Source organism: Tamandua tetradactyla, chromosome 3, assembly GCF_023851605.1.
Source record: "Tamandua tetradactyla isolate mTamTet1 chromosome 3, mTamTet1.pri, whole genome shotgun sequence".
Classification (NCBI taxonomy): domain Eukaryota; kingdom Metazoa; phylum Chordata; class Mammalia; order Pilosa; family Myrmecophagidae; genus Tamandua; species Tamandua tetradactyla.
Genome location: NC_135329.1, coordinates 23,286,580 through 23,305,727, shown reverse-complemented (window position 1 = coordinate 23,305,727; position 19,148 = coordinate 23,286,580). Strand labels below are relative to the sequence as shown.

The window sequence follows — 19,148 nt, the reverse complement described above, 5'->3', positions numbered from 1 at the left end:
TCATATGCCTTTTGGCCATTTGTATTTCCTCTTCTGGTAGGTGTCTGTTCAAGTCTTTTTCCCATTTTGTAATTGGGTTGGCTGTCTTTTTGTTGTTGAGTTGGACAATCTCTTTATAAATTCTGGATACTAGATCTTTATCTGATATGTCATTTCCAAATATTGTCTCCCATTGTGTAGGCTGTCTTTCTACTTTCTTGATGAAGTTCTTTGATGCACAAAAGTATTTAATTTTGAGGAGCTCCCATTTATTTATTTCCTTCTTCAGTGCTCTTGCTTTAGGTTTAAGGTCCATAAAACCGCCTCCAATTGTAAGTTTCATAAGATATCTCCCAACATTTTCCTCTAACTGTTTTATGGTCTTAGACCTAATGTTTAGATCTTTGATCCATTTTGAGTTAACTTTTGTACAGGGTGTGAGATATGGGTCTTCTTTCATTCTTTTGCATATGGATATCCAGTTCTCTAGGCACCATTTATTGAAGAGACTGTTCTGTCTCAGGTGAGTTGGCTTGACTGCCTTATCAAAGATCAAATTTCCATAGATGAGACGGTCTATATCTGAGCACTCTATTCGATTCCACTGGTTGATATATCTATCTTTATGCCAATACCATGTTGTTTTGACCACTGTGGCTTCATAATATGCCTTAAAGTCAGGCAGCGCGAGACCTCCAGCTTCGTTTTTTTCCCTCAAGATGCTTTTAGCCATTCAGGGCACCCTGCCCTTCCAGATAAATTTGCTTATTGGTTTTTCTATTTCTGAAAAATAAGTTGTTGGGATTTTGATTGGTATTGCATTGAATCTGTAAATCAATTTAGGTAGGATTGACATCTTAACAATATTTAGTCTTCCAATCCATGAACACGGTATGCCCTTCCATCTACTTAGGTCTTCTGTGATTTCTTTTAACAGTTTTTTGTAGTTTTCTTTATATAGGTTTTTTGTCTCTTTAGTTAAATTTATTCCTAGGTATTTTATTCTTTTAGTTGCAACTGTAAACGGGATTTGTTTCTTGATTTCCCCCTCAGTTTGTTCATTACTAGTGTATAGAAATGCTACAGATTTTTGAATGTTGATCTTGTAACCTGCTACTTCGCTGTACTCATTTATTAGCTCTAGTAGTTTTGTTCTGGATTTTTCCAGGTTTTCGACGTATAGTATCATATCGTCTGCAAACAGTGATAGTTTTACTTCTTCCTTTCCAATTTTGATGCCTTGTATTTCTTTTTCTTGTCTAATTGCTCTGGCTAGAACCTCCAACACAATGTTTAATAATAGTGGTGATACTGGACATCCTTGTCTTGTTCCTGATCTTAGGGGGAAAGTTTCCAATTTTTCCCCATTGAGGATGATATTAGCTGTGGGTTTTTCATATATTCCCTCTATCATTTTAAGGAAGTTCCCTTGTATTCCTATCTTTTGAATTGTTTTCAACAGGAAAGGATGTTGAATCTTGTCAAATGCCTTCTCTGCATCAATTGAGAAGATCATGTGATTTTTCTGCTTTGATTTGTTGATATGGTGTATTACATTAATAGATTTTCTTATGTTGAACCATCCTTGCATACCTGGGATGAATCCTACTTGGTCATGATGTATAATTCTTTTAATGTGTTGTTGGATACGACTTGCTAGAATTTTATTGAGGATTTTTGCATCTATATTCATTAGAGAGATTGGTCTGTAGTTTTCTTTTTTTGTAATATCTTTGCCTGGTTTTGGTATGAGGGTGATGTTGGCTTCATAGAATGAATTAGGTAGTTTCCCCTCCACTTCAATTTTTTTGAAGAGCTTGAGGAGAGTTGGTATTAATTCTTTCTGGAATGTTTGATAGAATTCACATGTGAAGCAGTCTGGTCCTGGACTTTTCTTTTTAGGAAGCTTTTGAATGACTAATTCAATTTCTTTACTTGTGATTGGTTTGTTGAGGTCATCTATTTCTTCTTGAGTCAAAGTTGGTTGTTCATGTCTTTCCAGGAACCCGTCCATTTCCTCTAAATTGTTGTATTTATTAGCGTAAAGTTGTTCATTATCCTGTTATTACCTCCTTTATTTCTGTGAGGTCAGTAGTTATGCCTCCTCTTCCATTTCTGATCTTATTTATTTGCATCCTCTCTCTTCTTCTTTTTGTCAATCTTGCTAAGGGCCCATCAATCTTATTGATTTTCTCATAGAACCAACTTCTGGCCTTATTGATTTTCTCTATTGTTTTCATGTTTTCAATTTCATTTATTTCTGCCCTAATCTTTGTTATTTCTTTCCTTTTGCTTGCTTTGGGATTAGTTTGCTGTTCTTTCTCCAGTTCTTCCAAATGGATAGTTAATTCCTGAATTTTTGCCTTTTCTTCTTTTCTGATATAGGCATTTAGGGCAATAAATTTCCCTCTTAGTACTGCCTTTGCTGTGTCCCATAAGTTTTGATATGTTGTGTTTTCATTTTCATTCGCCTCGAGGTATTTGCTAATTTCTCTAGCAATTTCTTCTTTGACCCACTCGTTGTTTAGGAGTGTGTTGTTGAGCCTCCATGTATTTGTGAATTTTCTGGCTCTCCGCCTATTATTGATTTCCAACTTCATTCCTTTATGATCCGAGAAAGTGTTGTGTATGATTTCAATCTTTTTAAATTTGTTAAGACTTGCTTTGTGACCCAGCATATGGTCTATCTTTGAGAATGATCCATGAGCACTTGAGAAAAAGGTGTATCCTGCTGTTGTGGAATGTAATGTCCTATAAATGTCTGTTAAGTCTAGCTCATTTATAGTAATATTCAGATTCTCTATTTCTTTATTGATCCTCTGTCTAGATGTTCTGTCCATTGATGAGAGTGGTGAATTGAACTCTCCAACTATTATGGTATATGAGTCTATTTCCCTTTTCAGTGTTTGCAGTGTATTCCTCACGTATTTTGGGGCATTCTGGTTCGGTGCGTAAATATTTATGATTGTTATGTCTTCTTGTTTAATTGTTCCTTTTATTAGTATATAGTGTCCTTCTTTGTCTCTTTTAACTGTTTTACATTTGAAGTCTAATTTGTTGGATATTAGTATAGCCACTCCTGCTCTTTTCTGGTGTTATTTGCATGAAATATCTTTTCCCAACCTTTCACTTTCAACCTATGTTTATCTTTGGGTCTAAGATGTGTTTCCTGTAGACAGCATATGGAAGGATCCTGTTTTTTAATCCATTCTGTCAATCTATGTCTTTTGATTGGGGAATTCAGTCCATTAACATTTAGTGTTATTACTGTTTGGATAATATTTTCCTCTAACATTTTGCCTTTTGTATTATATATATCATATCTGATTTTCCTTCTTTCTACACTCTTCTCCATACCTCTCTCTTCTGTCTTTTCGTATCTGACTCTAGTGCTCCCTTTAGTATTTCTTGCAGAGCTGGTCTCTTGGTCACAAATTCTCTCAGTGACTTTTTGTCTGAGAATGTTTCAATTTCTCCCTCATATTTGAAGGATAATTTTGCTGGATATAGGAGTCTTGGTTGGCAGTTTTTCTCTTTTAGTAATTTAAATATATCATCCCACTGTCTTCTAGCTTCCATGGTTTCTGCTGAGAAATCTACACATAGTCTTATTGGGTTTCCCTTGTATGTGATGGATTGTTTTTCTCTTGCTGCTTTCAAGATCCTTTCTTTCTCTTTGACCTCTGACATTCTAACTAGTAAGTGTCTTGGAGAACGCCTATTTGGGTCTAATCTCTTTGGGGTGCGCTGCACTTCTTGGATCTGTAATTTTAGGTCTTTCATAAGAGTTGGGAAATTTTCAGTGATAATTTCTTCCATTAGTTTTTCTCCTCCTTTTCCCTTCTCTTCTCCTTCTGGGACACCCACAACACGTATATTTGTGTGCTTCATATTGTCCTTGAGTTCCCTGATACCCTGTTCAAATTTTTCTATTCTTTTCCCGATAGTTTCTGTTTCTTTTTGGAATTCAGATGTTCCATCCTCCAAATCACTAATTCTATCTTCTGTCTCTTTAAATCTATCATTGTAGGTATCCATTGTTTTTTCCATCTTTTCTACTTTATCCTTCACTTCCATAAGTTCTGTGATTTGTTTTTTCAGTTTTTCTATTTCTTCTTTATTTTCAGCCCATGTCTTCTTCATGTCCTCCCTCAATTTATCGATTTCATTTTTGAAGAGGTTTTCCATTTCTGTTCGTATATTCAGCATTAGTTGTCTCAGCTCTTGTATCTCATTTGAACTATTGGTTTGTTCCTTTGACTGGGCCATATTCTTAATCTTCTGAGCGTGGACCGTTATCTTCTGCTGCTGGCCTCTGGGCATTTAGTCAGATTTCCCTGGGTGTCGGACCCAACAAGGTTGTAAGATTTTTCTGTGAAATCTCTGGGTTCTGTTTTTCTTATCCTGCCCAGTAGGTGGCGCTCGTGGCACACGTTTGTCTCACGTGTTTGGAATGGATCCCCCCGGTCACCGATCTCCGCGACCTGGGGATTTCCAATCCAATTCTCTCTGTTGGTTCGGGGGGCCGCGCGTGGTGGGGGCGTCAGCCGCCGCGACTTGAGGGTACCCTGTGGCTGGTCGCCGGCTCCAGCGGGCCCAGGGAATTCGCCACCGGACCAGGAAGCCGCCCGCGGGGGAGGCCACCGCGGCTTGGGTAGCCCTCTGATCCGAGACTCGTAGCAGGACCAGGAAGCCGCCCGCAAAAGAGGGGCGCCGGCCGCCTCGGCTTGGGAAAATTGCCTCTCCGAGACTCTCAGCCGGCCCGTGAAGGAGGGAGGGAGGAGCTCCAGCCGCCACAGCTGCCGCTGCTCGGGAAATTGCGCGCCACTCGGGGATCTCACCACAGCCAAGTCTCGCAGTCAGACTAGCCAGTCCAGGCTGGGGTACGCTGTGTGTCCATTCCCTGCCGTGGCCCCGGGAGCTGTTCTGCACTGTTTCAGTTCACCTAGTAGTTGCTTTGGAGGAGGAACTAAGACGCACGTACCTTACTAAGCCGCCATCTTGGCCCCCCTCTCTTTCTCTTTGACCTCTGAGATTCTAACTAGTAAGTGTCTTGGAGAATGCATATTTGGGTCTAATCTCTTTGGGGTGCGCTGCACTTCTTGGATCTGTAATTTTAGGTCTTTCATAAGAGTTGGGAAATTTTCAGTGATAATTTCTTCCATTAGTTTTTCTCCTCCTTTTCTCTTCTCTTCTCCTTCTGGGACACCCACAACACGTATATTTGTGCGCTTCATATTGTCCTTGAGTTCCCTGATACCCTGTTCAAATTTTTCTATTCTTTTCCCGATAGTTTCTGTTTCTTTTTGGAATTCAGATGTTCCATCCTCCAAATCACTAATTCTATCTTCTGTCTCTTTAAATCTATCATTGTAGGTATCCATTGTTTTTTCCATCTTTTCTACTTTATCCTTCACTTCCATAAGTTCTGTGATTTGTTTTTTCAGTTTTTCTATTTCTTCTTTTTGTTCAGCCCATGTCTTCTTCATGTCCTCCCTCAATTTATCGATTTCGTTTTTGAAGAGGTTTTCCATTTCTGTTCGTATATTCAGCATTAGTTGTCTCAGCTCCTGTATCTCATTTGAACTATTGGTTTGTTCCTTTGACTGGGCCATATTTTCAATTTTCTGAGCGTGATCCGTTATCTTCTGCTGGCATCTGGGCATTTAGTCAGATTTCCCTGGGTGTTGGACCCAGCAGGTTGAAAGATTTTTCTGTGAAATCTCTGGGTTCTGTTTTTCTTATCCTGCCCAGTAGGTGGCGCTCGTGGCACACGTTTGTCTGCGGGTCCGACCAGTAAAAGGTGCTGTGGGTCCTTTAACTTTGGAAAACTCTCGCCGTGGGGGAGGTTCACCAGCCGAAGCGGCTTGGAAGAGTGCCAGCCGGCCCGGGGGTCCAAACGCGGGGAGGGTCGCCGGCTGCCACAGCCCGTGAGAGCGCCCGTCCAAATTTCCTAGTCGGCCTGGTGCGCCAAGCGTGGCGGGAGGGCACCAGCCACCGCGGCCCGGGAGAGTGCACCGTTCCCAGCTGGACCGGGGAGTCACGTGTTTGGAAGGGACCCCCCGGTCTCCGTTCTCCATGGCCTGGGGATTTCCGATCCAATTCTCTCAGTTGGTCCGGGGGCCGCGCGTGGTGGGGGTGCCAGCCGCCGCGGCTTGAGGGGACCGCCTGTCCAATTCTATAAATTTTTATTTTTTGCAGTCCTAGGGACTAAAGATTGTATCTTAGTTTGAATTACTTTAACAAGTAGTGAGGGTGAATGTTTTATTGTATATTGTTTTTTCTTGTTCTCCAATAGCAACAATGTAAGTATTAATATCAACTCTACACCTATTAGACATATTTTCTATTTTGTCACTTGCCTTACATTTTGTTTATTGTGTATTATCTCTGAAACTCTAAAGTTTTATGTAGTTAATTCTGCAAATCTACAATTTGAACTTCAATAAGAATAAAAAGAACGGATTAAAATACACGGATATGTTAAATTTATGACGTATGATAATAATTGGCTATTGTTAGAGAATGCTAAGGAACCAATTTACTACTTTAAAAACTGTAAACTAAGGGAAATAATCAAGCATTTATTTTGTCTTTCCCATACAAAATATACCAGAAAGCAAACAGTTGTTATGGAGAAATTTTTCTTTAAATAATTCGATAATAAGATTAGGATATCAGCATTTGCAACTCTTAATGAACTAATGTATCTAGGTATTGAAAATCAACAGCTGATAATAACACACAAAAAAAACACCAGACATGATTTTCCTCCAGATAGAAGTATACAATGCCAATTATGAAGTAGTCTTGACAAAATACAACAACAACAAAACAAACAAAAATGAACGTGAAGCTAATACAGTACATAAGTGGATATAGTCACCTATTTATTGGAAATACAGAGGGCACGAGAACATGTTAAACTAACCCCTAGGTGTGTGATCAGCAAAATCCAATCCTAAAAAACCATACAGGACAAGCTGTTTCTTTTAACAAATAATTATTAGAGGGGTGGCAGAGGGGAGACTGATGGGGAAGAACAGACTAAAAAGGAAAAATAAAGACCAACTTACATGTGTACATTTTTTCTGGATTCTGATTCAAACAAATGAAAGTAAATAAAATATTAAAAACATTCAGTGGTAGAATATTCGCCTTGTATGAGGGATACCCGGGTTCAATTCCCAAACCATGCACCCACCCTACCCTCCCAAATAAAACCACCACCAACAAAAATTTGATAAACATGAGACAATTGGAATTTTAAACAATGACTGTATTTTAACGATAATAAGGAATGATTGTTAATTTTTTGTAGGAGTGATAATGGTATTTTGATTATTTTAAAAAAGAGTTATTGTTCAGAGATACAGACTGAAGTATTAAAAATGAAATGACATGATATCTGGGATTTATTTTAAAATAACACAGGAGGTATGTGAGTAAATGGGGCTAGGGCAATGGTTGGTAGCAGAACAATATAGCAAATGTGGAAGTTATATTATTCTACTTTCACAAATATTTGAAATTCTCTGTGATCTAAAGTTTAAAATATACAACAGAACTTGCATATTATTTTCCTTATGACTTCTAGATTTGTGTCTTCTTTAGAAGGGCCTTTCTCACCCCAAGGTTATATTAAAAAAAAAACTCCTCATATTACCTTCTAAAACTCTACAGGGTAGCCAATTGTCCCAATACTGACTTCAAAAGCCACTATTATCTTAAATCAAATCTCAGTGTTCATCTGTATCTGTTTCAGGAGATTATTCTGTTCCACTTATCTATCTTATGTCATTTTTATGCATGTTATTTTAAATTTTAACATACAGTTGACCAAATCAAGTATATTATTTTATTTTTCCACAATTTCTGGTTGTTACTGCACATGCAGTAACAACCATGCTCTCCTGGAATAAATTCTTCCAGGAGAGCATGAGAGGAACATAGGAATCAGTCAGTGAATTTAAAACAAAACAAATAAAATACCTTTGTTGAAATTTTGACTGGAATTACATTAAATCTGAGAATGACAGCTTTATAATTAGTCTTCTTACATGAATGAAGTGAAACTATTTATTCAGGAAATTTATGTCCTACAGTAACATTTAGCTATGGGGCAAAGAATCCTAACCCTCATCCATTTTCCATTTGGTATTTAGAATAGTTACTGGTATTGTATATTGATATATCTGCCTACCTCACTAAATTCTCTTATAGATTTAATAATTTTTTTTAAATTTCAGAAAATCTCTTGGGATATCCTAGATGGAAAATTACATCATCTATAAATGGGCATTTTGTCTCTTCTATCCAAAATATATACTTTTAAAACTCCTTGTCTGGTTCCTCAAAAAGTTAAAACAGAACTACCATATGATCCAGCACTCCAATTTTCAGGTATATAAACTAAAGAATTGAAAGCAGGAACTTCGATATTTGTACACCAATGTTCTAGCAGCATTATTCACAAGAGCCCAAAAGTGGAAGCAACCCAAATGTCCATCAACAGATAAGTGGATAAACTCAATGTGGCATATACATACAATAGAATATTAGCCTTAAAAAGATACATGCAACTGCATGGATGAATCCTGAAGACATCATGTTGAGTAAAATAAGCCAGACACAAAAGGAAGTAAGTTGTATGATTCCCTTATATGAAATAGCTCAAATATACAAGTTCATGGAGACAGAAAGTAGAGTACAGGTAACCTGGGAAGGCGGTGGGGGGAGGAGAGAATATAGAGTTAATGCACAATGAGTGCAGGGTTTCTATTTGGGGTGATAGAAAAGTTCTGGTAAGTATGGTGAGTGTAGTGCAACACTGACTATAAATGGGCATGGTTGCAATGGTAAAGTTTATACTGTGTTATGTTTCCACAATTTTTTTTTTTAAAAAGCAGCAACTAAAGACACAATGACAATTAAATGCAATACATGATCCTGGACTGAATCTAATAATGGAGGAAAAAAGGTCCAAAAAAAAAATTATTGGGACGTATGGAAAAACTGAAGTATAGACTATAAGCTTTATATCAACGTTAAATTTCTTGAACTTGATTGTGCTTAAGGTAGTTATATAAGTGAATATCCTTGTTCTTAGGAAATGTAAATGGCAGTATTAAGTGTTTGAGGAGCATGATGTATACAACCTACTCTCATAAGTTTAGAAAATAGATGGATGGATGGATGAGTAGGCAGACAGATAGATTAATGGATAAATGGAGTGAGAGAATGATACAGAAAATATGACAAAATGTTAAAAGTTGGTGGATCTGGATATCTGGGTGGAGGTATGTTGGAGTTTTCTGTATTGGTTTTGTATAAATGTTGTAATAGTTCTGAAAATTTTAATTTATTTCAAAATAAAAGGTTTAAAACAAACTCCTTGCCTGAGCTAGGACCTTCAATATTATAGCTCTCTGCCCACACTAGTCCCCAATTCTAGCAGTTGGTGCTGCCAGTTCCTTTGTCTTTTGAGGATTCTGTGATAGAAATTGCATTGTTTCTAAGCATTCCCCAATGCTAAGCTGGGCTTTAGTTTTCTTAAATCAGCTAAGTCAGTAACACTAACTCATTTGCTTTCTGGCTTCCAAAAATTCCTACAAAAATTTCCTCATTTTTATAGGTTTATACCTTTTTAAACATTTTTCTTATTGTAAACTATAATTAACATACAGAATGGTATATAAAACAAATTTATAATTCAATGATTTCTTAAAAATCAAATGCCCCATAACCACCATTCAGGTCAATAAATACAATATTGCCAGTACCCCAGAAGTCCCCTCCTTGGACCACTCCTAATAACTGTAGTGTCCCTCTCCACAAAAGAAAACATTCTCTTTGCTTTTATTGAAACCACTTTCTTACTGTTTATAGTTTACCATGTAAGCGTGACAGTTTTCAATGATTTTGAATTTTATATAATTAGAACAATCAAGTATTTTGGGGGGTGGGGCTGGGTTCTTATGCTCAATCTTGTTTTTCAGACTCATCTGTGTTTTTTGTTGTAGTTCATTTATTTCCATTATTATATACTATCATACTATAAGAATATATGACAATTTCTTTATACCATTTATATTCATTATTTGGGCTGATTCCAACTTCTGGCTATTATGAATTAGGCTGCTACTATGAATATTTCTGTACAGCTCTCTTTGCTGCACAGGTGCACATATTTCTGCTAAGTGTGTTCCTAAAATGAGAAGGCTGAAATACAGACAGAGTATGTATAAGTTCAACTTTGAATAAGAGTTTGGCATTATTTACTAAGGTGTATGAGCCAATATATATTTCAGTATACAAGCATTTCTATTGCTCTACATCCTGGCCAATACTTGTATTTTCATCTTTAATTTTAGCCAATCTAGGGTAACATCCCATTGTGGTTTTAATTTACATTTTCATGATTAGGAACATGTCTTAAGTCAACATCAATCTAATACCAAAGCCAGACAAAGATACTACAAGAAAAGAAAATAACAGACCAATCTCTTTAATGAATACAGATGCAAAAATCTGCAACAAAATAGTTGCAAATCGAATCCCGCAGCACATTAAAAGCATTACACACCATGACCAAGTAGGATTTATTCCAGGTATGCAAGTCTGGTTCAGCACAAGAAAATAAATTAATGTAATACACTATATCAATAAGTCAAAGCAGAAAAAACACACAATCATTTCAATTGATGCAGAAAAGGCATTTGACAAAATTCAACATCCATGTTTGTATGTTGAAAAAAATCAACATCCTTTCTTGATGAAAACACTTCAAAGAATAGGAATAGAAGGGAACTTACTCAACATGATAAAGGGAATATATGAAAAACCCAACCGCTAACATTGTCCCCAGTAGGGAAAGACTGAAAGCTTTCCCTCTAAGATCAGGAACAAAACAAGGATGTCCACTGTCAGCATTATTATTCAACATTGTGCTGGAAGTTCTAGCAAGAGCAATTAGACAAGAAAAAGAAATAAATGGCATCCCAACTGGAAAGAAGACATAAAACTCTCACTGTCTGTAAATGACATGATACTACATGTTGAAAATCCAAATATCTACAACAAAGCTACTAAAGCTAATAAATGAGTACAGCAAGATCAACACCCCAAATCAGTAGTGTTTCTTATACACTAGGAATGAGCAATCTGAGGAGGAAATCAAGAAAAAAAATTCCATTTACAATAGCAAACAAAAGAATCAAATATTTAGTAATAATTTTAACTAAGGATACAAAAGAACTTTATGCAGAAAAGTACAAGAAATTGCTAAATCATGAAAGACCTAAATAGATGGAAGGGCATACTGTGTTCACAGATTGGAAGACTAAATATAGTTAAGATGTCATTTCTACCCAAATTGACTTACAGATTCAAATGCAATACCAATTAAAATCGCAACAACTTACTTTTTAGAAATAGAAAAACCAATAACCAAATTTGTTTGGAAGGGCAGCAAAAAAATCTTGAGAAAGAAAAATGAAGTGGGAGGTCTCATACTACCTGACTTTAAAGCATATTATAAAACTACAGTGATCAAAACAGCATGGTATTGGCATAAAGATAGATATACTGATCAATGAAATTGAATTGAGTATTTAGAAATAGACCCTCTCATCTATGGACAACTGATCTTTAATAAGGCATTTAGCCACCTTGGCCAGAGCAGCTCTGTAATAAATGGTGTTTGAAGAACTGGATATTCATATGTAAAAGAATGAAAGAGGATCCATATCTCACACTTTATACAAAAATTAACTCAAAATGGATCAAAGACCTAAACATTGGACTTAAGATCATAAAACTATTAGAAGAAAAGGTAGGGAAATATCTTATAAATCTTGTAAAAAGAAGTGGCTTCCTAGACCTTACACCCAAAGCACAAGCATTGAAAAAAAGAAATAGATAAATAGTATCTCCTCAAAGGTACTTTTGTGCATCAAGGAGCTTTGTTAGGAAAGTAAAAAGGCAGCCTACGCAATAGGAGACAATATTTGAAAACCACATTATCAGACAAGGGTTTAGTATCTAGAATATATAAAGATTCTTCACAACAAAAAGAGAAACAACCCAATTAAAAAATGGGCAAAAGACATGAACAGATACTTTTCAGAAGAGGAAATAAAAATGACTAAAAGTCACATGAATAGATTCCCATGCAAACCGAAACCACAATGAGATATTATCTCATACCCACTGAAAATGACAAGTGCTGGAGAGGATGCAGAGAAAGAGGCACACTTATCTACTGTTGGTAGGAATTTAAAATGGTACAACTGCTCTGGAAGGCAGTTTGGTGGTTCCTCAGGAAGCCAAGTATAGAATTGCATATGATAAAGCAATTCAGATGAACTGAAGGTAAGGGCAGAAACAGATTTTGTACACCAATGTTTACTGCAACACTATTTATGATTGCCAAGAGATGGAAACAACCCAAACATCCATCAACAGACAAGTGGCTAAACAAGCTGTAGTATACATATATATACACATAAATAAACAGGATGGAACACTGTGCTGTAAGACAGAATAAAGTCATGTTACATGAAACATGTAACAATGTGGATGAACCTGAGGACATTTTGTTGAGTGAAATTAGCCAGAAACAAAAGGACAAAAATGTATGAAATAAAATATGAACTAATATTAATGAGTGAACTCTGAGACTTAAAGTTATCAGGAGATAGAAAGAGGGTCGAGACTGGGCATTTGGTGGTGAAGAACTACAGACTGTGCAACAGGATTGTTTGTAAAAATTCAGAAATGGATAGCACAATACTACCTGATGGTAGTACAATACTATAAGCATACTGAATGAAGGTGAATGTGAGTATGGTTGAGGGAGAAGGATTAGGGGCATGTATGAAATTTGAAAGAAAGATAGAGGATAAGGACTGAGACGGTATAACTTAGGAATGCCTAGAGTGGACAATGATGGTGATTAAATATACAAATATAAAAATGTTTTTGCACGTGGGAGAACAAATGAATTTAGCATTGTAAGGTGTTGAAAATGGATGGTATTGAGGAAAAGGTACTATTAATGAAGCTGGGGTCTATAGTCAACAGTAACATTGTAATATGCTTCCACTGAATGTAACAAAGGCATTATGCCAAAACTAAATGTCAACAAGTTGGGGACATAGGAGAGGGGTATGGATTCTTTGCGGAAGAAAAGTAAATGTCTTCATATACATTATGATGATGAAGGCATGTCTATTTACTTAGGTTGTATGATGTATGAATAAAATTGTTTAAAAATGAACACAGTGAAACAACTGCTAGAGAAGATGTAGAGAAAGAGATGTACTTATATTCACTGTTGGTAGGGAAGCTGAGAGGTATAGCAGTTCTGGAGGGCAGTGTGGTGGTCCACAGGAGGCTAGCGGTGGGGTCGCCATATGATCTTGCAACCCCATTGCTAGGTATACACAAAAGGAATTGATAGTGGGGACACAAATGGACATTTGCATATGGGTGTTTACGGTGGCAGTGTTCAAGATTCCCAATAGATGGAGGTGGTCTAAGGGCACAACAACTAAGGACTGGAAGGGGAAACTGCCATGTTTATATACAATGGACTACAAAGGACAGTATGTTGAATAAATTATCAGAAACAAAAAGACAAATATTATCATGCCTCACAAATATGAATTAACTATAATATACAAACTCAGAGAACTGAAGTCGAGAGCATGGGTTATCAGGTTGGGGCCTATTGTACAGGCTCTTAGATTGTAAGCTCTTATAGCAGTAACATATATTTAGGAGTTGTAACTGATATTTCTAAATTCTGAGATATTGAGCTATTTGTATATAACCTGGTCATTCCCTACAACTTTGGTTATTTATGTGACACCTGAGACTCAGAGTTCAAGCTCTGAAGCTATGAAAGTCAGCATTACCCCATTCAGCAATTATTTAAAAAGCTGAAACAGTGATCAGACTTTGTCTAGAGATATGAATGAAGTTGATCTGGATAGGACTAAGGTAAATCAGAGTACTGGGTAAAGGATGATATGGCCCATATTTTCAAACTTCAACCTCTGTGTGAGACCAAAGGGAGAGATGTTTATTTGGTGCAAAATTTATATTTTGGGCAGCATATTATCTCATTCAACTCATATGGTCAGTTTACTTGAACATCATAAGTACATGGAATCTTGAATAGGGTGTGAGATCTTGTACAGGTTAGTGTGATGACTTGATATATCCGAGAGCAATTCTGACAGAGAATAAAAAAGCATTTGCAAAGTCCCCTTAGGGGACCGGGGAAAAGGGAGGAAATATTCACCTTCCCCATCTGGGGAATTTCTGATATTCTCACAGGTAGTGGGGAGAACAAATTCAATAGGCTGAGCCCTTAATCTTGGGGCTCGCTCCTATTAAGCCTATTCCTGCAAAGGAGAGGCTAAGCCTACTGAAAATTATGTCTAAGAGTCACCCCTGGAGAGCCTCTTTTGTTGCTCAGATATGGCCTCTCTCTCTAAACAAATTTAACAGGTGAACTCACTGCCCTTCCCACTATGGAGGACATGACTCCTAGGGGTGTAAATCTCCCTGGCAACATGGGACCTGACTCCTGGGAATGGGCCAAGACCCAGCATCAGAGGAATGAGAAAGCCTTCTTGACCAAAAGAGAGAAGAGAGAAATAAGACAAAATAAAGTCTCAGTGGCTGAGAGATTTCAGAGTCGGGAGGTTATCCTGGAGGTTATACTTATGCATTATATAGATACTCCTTTTTAGTTTATGGTGTTTTGGAGTGGCTAGAGGGAAGGACCTGAAACTGATGACCTATGTTCCAGGAGCCTTGATTCTTGAAGAAGACTCTATAAGTATATAGCTTTTACGATGTGACCATGTAATTGTTAAAGTCTTGTGCCTGATGCTCCTTTTATCCAGAGTGTGGGCAGATAAGTAAAAAATAATAATAATAATACAGATAAAATATAAATGAAAAATAAGGAGTGTGGCATATTATTTGGGATTGGAGTCTAGCAGCCCTTAAAAATTTTATTTTCACTTCTTTCTTACTTACTTGCTGTCCTCTCCCCCTCTTGTCGTAAACCGCCCATTTCCGTAGCCCACCACAAAACCGCAACCCTTCCTGTTATGTTCAGCACTTCTCTTTTCCTAACTTCTGCCCTAAGCCTAGCAACTGCTTCTTAGCTTGTGTGATTGGCTACCCTCCCCTGACGTACATGCCCCGACTCCACCCCTCCTCCAAACTGTATATAACCCGAGCTCACCAAGCGTCGGGGTCCTTTTTAGCCCTTGAGCCCCTGAGCACACAAGTCTTTGCTATGTAACAATAAAGTAGCAGTGCGCAACAATTGGCCTCCGGCTCAAGTCTTTTTAGGACCCTCGGCGGGGAACCCTGCCGAGCATCGGCTCACCTTAGTCCACTTATCCGGGCCCAGAACCCCCTCACCCCCACCCGGTGAAACGTCCAAACACCCTGATGCCGCGAGGCAGGAGGCCCAAGAGCCGTAGCGCCCTCTTTAGCCCCTGCGACATCACCGCGGCAATTGGCGCCCGAACAGGGACCTCGACGACGTTCCACCGAAGACTAGGACCTCCTAGACTAAGGTAAGACCCCCCTCCAGACTGTGTCCGCCTAAATAAACGCCCGTCCTAGTTTTGCCTTTGGCGGCCACTAGTCCCCTCTAAATTCTTCACTATGGGTGCCTCCATCACCAGGGCCCAAGTTCCACAGGTGCGTGCCCTAGCCGCCCTGTTAGACACTCATAAGTGTAACTCGAAAGACACCCGCCTTCCGGCCATCATGGCGGCATACCTAATGACGAAGGGGCAAACGGTTCTCTTTCGCCTTCTTCTTCAGGCCCAAAGCCGGAAGGGGATAACAACCTATACCCCGCCCTCCCTAAGAGAGCGGATGCAGGGACTTCTAATCCCTCCCTCGTTCCCTCCGCCCCTCCTCCTGCCACTCTTCCTCCTCCCCTTAGCAACACCAACCCCTTTTCGCGCTCTAGGACAGAGATGCCGGAAGCACCACCGCCATCTTACGCACCCCCGCCGCCATCTTATGCAGGGGCGTGCCCTTGGCAGCCGCCATCTTGTGTAACCCAGCCGCCACTTTGTACGTCCCGGCCGTCCTGTCCTAATCCCGCGGACGGCACTCCTACTCCCTCTTTGGGTCCACTGTGGCCGCAGGCTCGGCCGCTACCGCCCTCGCAGGCAACACTCTTCCCCATTAATCTCACCCCTACGTCGCAATGTCCGTTCCCTTGGGTTCCTCACAGCGAGGAAGACGTAAAACGGCTACGTAAGGCAGTGAAGGAGGATGGCCTTACAGGTCCCTATGCTACTCATCTCCTTGAGGGGCTGGCTCAAGAACTTAATACCCCTCACGATTGGACCTCACTAGCCCGAGCTATTCTCACCCCTGGTCGGGTTGTAAACTGGAAAGCTCATTTCAATTCAGAAGCAGAGAAAGCCGCACGGGAGATGGCTATGCAACAAGGTCCTCCGGAACTAGGCCTCCCTCTCAAAAGCTTTCTTGGAACGGGGCCCTATTTTGACCCATCTGTCTATTTGCAAGCCCCATACGCCTTTTTCCTCAAACTGAGAGACGTAGGCTTAAAAGCTTTCCGCAGTTGCTCTGCGGCCAAACCTGAGCGGCTCTCCGCCCTAAATCAGAAGCCAGACGAGGACTTTGCCTCTTTTGTCTCAAGGGTGCAAGAGGCTTGCCAGAAAAGAATTGCCGATGAACAGGGACAAAACTCTCTCGCCAAAGACCTCATCTTTAAGGGTGCCCGGCCCATTTTCAAACAGGCATTAATGGGCATAAAAGAAAAAAACATCTCTGACTGGGTACTCGCTTGTTCTAACGTCAACCCCTCCACTGAAAGTTTGGCTACTGCCTTATCATCTGCCCTTTCCAAGTCCCTTACAACAGTTCTCCGCTTCTCTCAAGAGTGCTTTCGCTGTGGGGACTCGGGACACTTTACTCGGGAATGCCCCCAGCGACCAGCCCAGCGACCGGAACCGCAACCCCCTAATCCTCAACAGCCCCGCTCCTAGCGCAGGGACGCGGTTTTACTTGTGTCTTTCCAGAAAGTAAACCTCAGCCGCTGTGGATCCCTTCCCGTTGTGTCCGGCCTGCCACAGCCTCCACTGAAAAGGAAAAATCTAAAACTCCGTCGCAGTGAGTTAACAAATGTCTGTGCACCCTTACTAGCTCTTTAAAAAATTTTTTTGCTTGCCATAGTATTTCTGTGTATCGTAGTGTGTTTCAACTTACTTATCTTCCTTTCTTAATATGCTGAAAGCCATCCTTGCCGCTTCTGCCCCTCGCCTTCCCCCTTGGCTCCTACCTATAACCCTCCTTTCACTTGCAGTTTTTTCCACAGTTTTCACAACGGAACCGGGGGCCGGCCCCCAGCCAACTGAACTGTGGGCCACGGTGCAGAACCCCCCCGGGGTCCTTTTCATCACTCTGGAGAGTCCTTTTTTCCCACAGCTCTTCCATACTAACTGTTCGCTTAATCTCCCCTGCGACCCACATCACCTCAACGCCACTAGCCCCCTAAATGTCTCTTTCACGCCCCCTCTCTCAGCCTTACTATTTGTCGCCAACCTTACTTCTAACCCGGATCAATTCCCGTGCGTCTCAGCCTCCGTCTGTCCCCCAAAATTCCCGAACTGTATCCCCCTCCTGTGTACCAATTACCCGTCAGCGACTACGAACCTCCCCAGCCTCTTTCTTCGCGGGGCATGGTGGCCCATTCCCCCCAAACCCACCTCTAACCTCGAAAACTTCCATCATCATCCCCCCTCCCAGTCTGGCTGTTCCTCCCCCCACCCTTCTAAAACTCGGCGGCCTAAGAATATACCCCTGCGCCTCCACTGGGTCAAGTGCAGGAGACCTAAACCCCTTGCGGTCACTTCCTACTATGCCCTTTACTCCCCCTCCTTAACTGACGCTTCCGACGACAGCACCCCCCAATACCGTGAAACTCATCTTCAAGTTGCGACTACTCTTGATGTCTCCACTAGTCGCCTCTTTGGTGCTCCCATTTTCTCCTTACACAAACTCTGCGGCAAGTACGCCTGCCTCGATCTCCGCCCGCTCCTCTGCCTAGGGGGCTGTAGCCTCCGTAACGGCACAAGTAATGTCTCACTGTCAAGCAAGGCAAAACCCAAAACCTCTTCCTGCATAGATATAACCACCTACATCTTCGTCAAACCCCCATTCTTCTTCTTACAGTGTGCACAAGTTGACCCCGTCAGCAATTGCGTGCTGAGTAACTACTGGAACCCTAATCTCCCCTTTACTTTCATTGTCCTTCAACCTAAGTTACTTTGGATCCCCGTTAACGCCACCACCTGGATGGCCCCTCAACTCCCTCTCACCCCATATCATCTAGGTACCCGCTCCCTCACTCGAATGCGACGAGACTTCAGTATTTCTGCAGCCATAGCAGCCGCCATCGTTGCAGCAGTCGCCGCCAGCACCGTAGCAGCCATTGTCCTGACCCAGACTTCCACCACCGCAGAGGTCCTTCTCAACGTTACCCAACAAACTGCTAAAATATCCCACACCCAGGAAAGCATCAACCACCTCATGCGTACTGCCATCTACAATCTACAGCAGCAAATAGACTTAATTGCGCTTGATGTTAAAGCACTTTTTGAATTAGCCTCTTCCACTTGTGATAGTCGTTACCCCTTCACCAAAATCTGTGTTACCCCTGTGCCTGTCAACCACTCTGTCCCCCACCTCTCCCTGCGTGACTGGATCTTTACTTCTTTCAACGATTCTTACTGGAACTATACTCACACCCTTCAGACTCAAATCTTAGAGCTTGAACAAATTATAGTCCCTTCCATCACCTCCTCCCTCTTTTCTGACCTGTTAAGTAAATTTACCTCCTTCTTCAAACCCTCCAATCTCATCTTCTACGGCCTTTTACTCCTCGCTGTCGTAGGCATAAACAACAAACTAACCTCCTAGCCTTAGCAGCTCTTGAACTCCAAAACCCCTTCACCGACGCGGACAACCGTCGGCAGGCGCAGGTTTGGCTGGCCAGTGTGGCTCACCCCCAGGACTGACCACCCTGGGGTCTTGGTGCTGCTCCCGGGACTGGTCCTCTTGTGGAGCCTGCATCATGCTGTTGTAGCTCTAGCCAT

At 40.6% G+C, this 19,148-nt stretch overlaps 1 protein-coding gene and 2 long non-coding RNA genes across 8 annotated transcripts in view; 2 read left to right on the top strand and 1 right to left on the bottom strand.

Moving 5' to 3' along the window:
• LOC143677127 (uncharacterized) overlaps positions 1–8,326 on the top strand; it is a 34,733-nt gene extending 26,407 nt beyond the window's left edge. The window contains exon 4 of one of the 2 annotated variants that reach the window (XR_013172391.1): positions 8,229–8,326. This is a non-coding gene — a long non-coding RNA (uncharacterized LOC143677127). The remainder of the gene's footprint in view (positions 1–8,228) is intronic. The other variant, XR_013172393.1, reaches the window with a different exon arrangement.
• Positions 1–19,148, bottom strand: part of PPP3CC (protein phosphatase 3 catalytic subunit gamma) — a 179,700-nt gene that overhangs the window by 22,237 nt on the left and 138,315 nt on the right. The gene's annotated exons all lie outside the window — the stretch shown is intronic.
• On the top strand, positions 14,970–18,571 carry LOC143677128 (uncharacterized). The gene is made up of 3 exons (XR_013172394.1): positions 14,970–15,584; positions 17,073–17,163; positions 18,386–18,571. It is a non-coding gene; the product is annotated as an uncharacterized LOC143677128 (long non-coding RNA).